Here is a 5,049-nt window from a genome sequence, read left to right as displayed (position 1 = left end):
GTCGAATAATATTTTCCTTTGGGCTCTCATGTAATTTTAGAAGTCTCGATCGCGTGACGTCAGTGGAATTGTAGGCAATCCTATTTTCGTTGTTTCCGCGAACGTTTCTAAAAGGATTATAATCCTTCTTGCGCTTAAAATAAAGTGTACAACTACACTGCCTATGTGACAGTTCAACTATGGCGGGGCTGCCATGTTGAAATAATGTGTTGCTGTCCTTCTCTAACGTATGGCAAAGTGACAATATTTTATGTTTTGTCTCTATTCTTTTTGTTATTTGCAAGTGACGAATAAATGAGTCATAAGATAGGGTCAGATAATATTTATTGTATTTAATGTAAAAAATAATTGTAATGAATAATAAATTCACGTAACATAAAATGCAGAAAATTTCCTTGGGTTTTATAATTATATTTTTATTATTCTATCTATTTTCTAGCAATTGAAATTGACAATCAATTTTTATATTTTCATCATAGATATCTTCGCATTTTTTACATCTAAGACTTAAGTTAATTTAATTAAAGGTATAATTTTAGTTAAATTTATTTTCAAAAACAAGAATTTTAAATTGTTTAATTTTACCTTTACTAAATATTTTAATTATGTATAAATATAATTTTATAATCTGTACTATTTAATACGTAAATCTACTTGACACGAGATGGCAGCACTTTAGTATTTTAAACATACTAGGTGTCTCTAGTATAAGTAAACAGATATTATTTTAAATGTATATTTTTGTGTAAAGATTTTTTTAATATCTTAGCCTTAATTTTTTTTAGTGAAAAGTCTGCCAATGTCTCTGTATAGTGAGTCTATGGAATGCCAAGTGATTACTTACTAACTTCAAAAATGTAAGCTATTTGTAAGATTACAACCTCCTGTGAGCCTTACAGGAGTTACGGAGATTCTCATTAATCAATAATAAAACATCATTTTACCTAAAAATGTTTATGGTGGGTGATTTTTAAATCTCAGTTACGGCTTAACCGATTTTCATGCAGTTTTTACTAGTGTATTTTGTAAAACTTCCAACTTTAAGTGTTTGTTTTTTTTTTTTTTTTTTATGGAAAAAGGACAAGGCAAACGAGCGTTCGGGTCACCTGATGATGATCACCGCCGCCCACGACCCCGTGCAGCACCGGAGGAGCTACAGGTGCGTTGCCGGCCTTTGAGGTAGAGATAGACGCGCTTCTTGAAGGTACCCATATCGTACCGACCTGGAAACACTGCCGCGGGTAGGCCATTCCACAGTTCGGTGGCGCGTGAAAGGAAATTTCTACGAAACAGCACAGTAGTGGAGTTTTACTTCAATCGGTTCATAAATTCAATATTTATATAATTTTAAGGTATTTTGTTCCTATAAAATCATATTTTTTATCATGGAAAAATACATTGGTTGTGGATTCGATCCTAATTCGAGCAAATGAATTAAGTATTTAATATTTTCTTTCTTTGCTCTGTTGTCGAAGCAAAGTGGCGTTGAATTCCGCCACTTAACACGCGTATGGATTGTCCCTCTGCCTGCTATGTTTTGACAAATTCGTGGTTCTACGATATAGTATTTATATTGAACTCTTTCCCATGCAGAGTAAGTCGCGAGCGCATCTGCTCTGCTCTAATTGAACATGTATGCTACGGGCAACATAGCCACCAGCTGAACACGGCCCCCCACTTGTTAGCGATAGTGTTCGACAGGAGACACGTGCAGTGACGCAAATCCCGCGGATCCCGCAATACCGACATTTCTGTATACCCAAATCATTGGAAGCCCTAGTTGAACCTAGCTTCCGGGAGCCAAGAGTGGGAATAGTCAGCTAGCGTCTACTAACACTCACGCTTTTATCCAATTTTTTTTATCATTTTAGCCGGTCGTAGCGCAGGAGACAGCGTCTTGCTATAAGATGGTGGTTGTGGCTTCGATCCCCACTAAGGACTTTAATAGACAAAGAGACAGGAGTGTGTCGACACTATGCTCTCCCTAAAGTACAGATGTCACTACACCCTGTCCATATATTGTAGAATTCCACCATTTTATTTTATCCTTTCAATCAACTTTGTTACGTTCATTTTATTTTTTGTACTTACATTCAATATAATAGGCCCAATAAGCCAGGTGTGAAATAAAGTGAAAATAATAAAAAGGAATATATAGATTGCATTGAAAGTGAATCCTACCCCATACAATGCACCCTTTGTGTGTTTTTGTCACGCGTTTTTTTAAAGTTGTGCAAAAATCTGTTCGTTTGTGCGCAGAAAGGAATTTTTTGAATAAATATTGTTCGTAAAAAGCTTTCAAAATTTATATTTTTTTTCTTGGATTTGCACCCATGATCTCTTGGATAAGAGGTTAAACCTTGTGTAGGTACTAATAATAGTTTTATAAATCTTTGATAGACAATAAATACGAGTATAAGTACCTAATAGACCGCTGTATCCCGCACGTAGCAGCTAGCACGTAGTAGGCACTCTCCGCCGAATTCTGAAGGCACATATAGTTGCCAGGTAAGGAGAATATTAATATTTAATGTTTTATTTGTGCATTAAAATTTACTATTAATAGGATTCAAAGCTATAATCATCACTTAAATTTAAATTCTTTCAAATTTAGTAAAAATATGCTTTAACGGAAAGAAGGAACACCGCCTGGTTTTGAGTCCAAAAATATTTGGTTATTTATACTTTGTTTTTGTTTAGCTTTACGTTTTGTTGCGTCGAATTCTCCAGCCGTTTTGCGTGTTAAGTGGCGGGGCTCAACGCCGCGCTTTGCCTAAACACCAGAGCTGGGAAATGCCACTGCCACTCGGGAATATTAACATTTAAATGTTTTTATTATTAAATTAATTCACTTTTAGTTTACAAGATTAGTAAGTAATTCATTAATATATTATTTGTCTATTAAATACGATCAAATTCAAATTCAAAATATTCTTTACTCAAATAGGCATATATTATAAGCACTTTTGAATCGTCGAAAGAACATATGAACAAAAAGCTACCACCGGTTCGGAAGGCAGTTCTGCTGAGAAGAGCCGGTAAGAAACTCAACAGTTGCTCTTTTCAAAATCAATGGTACAATCTATTACATTAGTTGGCAGCTATCCTGCATTACATTCAATAGACATTAATTCCATACATGCTTATCCTCTAAATATTCTTGAACAGTGTAATAAGCTTTACTTGTCAGAATTTTTTTTTACAGATATTTTAAATTTTGGAAGTGGCAAACTAAGAATACACTGCGGAATTTTATTATACCTAAACACGTATAGTCAGACCCATAAAGGATTTATTAAGTTTTTGGAGGCGAAAACTTGGTGTAACAAGCTTATCTTTATTTAAATCATTATTTAATATTTCGATCAAGGAGAAGAAAAATAAAACACAAAAATAATATAAATATTTTTTTAGTTTTTAAAAATTTTCAAAATTGTAAAATCAATAAATAGCCGTTTAATTTTTTTGTAATTACCATTTTTTTTTATACATTCATAAATACTTTTTTTACTTCACGTTGTATCTCGCATAGCACGGTAATCAGAGGGAAGGAAGTTTGTGTCGTGTTCTCTGCATCTCTGCTCTCGTCTGAGATGCATCACTGCAGCAGGGTTCCCCAGGCGACGTCCAACGTAACAAGACAATGAGTGTGATTTAAATAAAATAAAATATAATAATCTCCCCGAGTCGGAGTCGAACCTACAGCCACACCCACATTGCGATTACTGTGCTATACTATATACTATGTACTATGTACTGTATAAACTAAAATTGTGCCAAATTTCATACCCCTCTGTCCGCGCAATTGTCTTAAAAAGGGGTCCACAGTTTTTGTTTCACGTATTTAATACATAGATGTCATCTCTTTACGATTTCCCGCCATTTTCAAATCCAAAATAGCGAATCTCCTGGCACATGTTCAGCGCTATAATGTCCAAACTTACACAGATACACAAAAAATATTAAAATAAAAAATGTTCTTCTTTTCTTTTTTCAATGAACAACGTCGCTCTGTCGTCGGCCGGGAAAGTTAGCAGGCTATACAGTCTCTCCCAAGTGTTGTAATACAGTACTATACAACCTACTACCTCACCCCGCCGGCGACGTGGCCCCGCTGCGCCCGCCGGCTCCGACCATCCTCCATTCCTACCAGTTCGATAAGCCATCAAAATGATTTACAATTTATTGCCTTAATTCTACTTAAATCTATTTACATTTGCATTTTTTTATTTATATTTCCAAAAACTTTGAGAAAACTAAAAACGTAACATAAAACAAACGTAATATAAATCTAGGCTACAGATAAAAAAATTAAAACAAAATGAACTGAAGAGGCGTCGAATTTCCACCACAACTTGCCCGCGTATCACCAGACTTGTGGGTAACGCTTCCAGACTAAACTGTCGCACGACTCTTTCCATTAATGCACGTAAGACATTTTTGTCGTGACGCCATGCGACGGAGCAGTCGCAGTCGCGTCAAACCGTCTCAAGCGCACAAGTTTGGATGTACGGGTTCCAGTTGAGGCGGCCAGAGCTAAACGTAGCATCTCCAAAACTAATACATTGTTGCTTGGAAGTGCTATATAAAAAATAGAAAGAACAAATTATAGATAAAAAATAATTGAACTGGCAACACAAAACTTTTATTCAAATTATAAAAAAAAAAAAAACAGTATAAAACAAGTTATGGAAATTTACATTTGTATTACTTACAATGTATGTAACATTCACAATATATATATAAATACAACATCTTGTCCGTATGTTCGGTGATGACTAAGCTCGTTGGTACGAGATCATTGCTTTTGTGACAGAAAAACCAAAGAAGTCTGTTTTTTAGGATAGTACTGTACTTGCCTGTACCCATTGGCACTATTACTACTACTTATTTTTTTAACGTTCTTTCATACTTGCCTTATCCCGTACGTTACTGATTTTTGATTAGGATTAGGATGTTGTGTGCTATAATTGATATTCTTTCATAAATATCATCTTTTAAGTCCCATCGTCTTGTTATGATGACCTGAAACTAGAAAAAAAAACATAT

General features: G+C 34.8%; 1 long non-coding RNA gene across 3 annotated transcripts; it reads left to right on the top strand.

Moving 5' to 3' along the window:
* The first annotated feature begins 701 nt into the window (after positions 1-701).
* Positions 702-3,916, top strand: LOC146528188 (uncharacterized). Of its 3 annotated transcripts, none has more exons than XR_014879190.1 (3): positions 702-857; positions 1,080-1,159; positions 1,594-3,916. It is a non-coding gene; the product is annotated as an uncharacterized LOC146528188 (long non-coding RNA). The 3 variants fall into 3 exon arrangements; XR_014879188.1 differs by having other exon boundaries at positions 702-959; XR_014879189.1 differs by lacking the exon at positions 702-857 and having other exon boundaries at positions 992-1,159; positions 1,872-3,916.
* The last annotated feature ends 1,133 nt before the right edge of the window (positions 3,917-5,049 follow it).

The sequence above is a fragment of the Heliconius melpomene genome, chromosome 20 (assembly GCF_056956725.1).
Source record: "Heliconius melpomene rosina isolate 202511_hmr_F chromosome 20, ASM5695672v1, whole genome shotgun sequence".
NCBI classification, from domain to species: domain Eukaryota; kingdom Metazoa; phylum Arthropoda; class Insecta; order Lepidoptera; family Nymphalidae; genus Heliconius; species Heliconius melpomene.
Note: the sequence above shows the minus strand (reverse complement) of the source record. Positions and strands in the feature narration are given on the sequence as shown.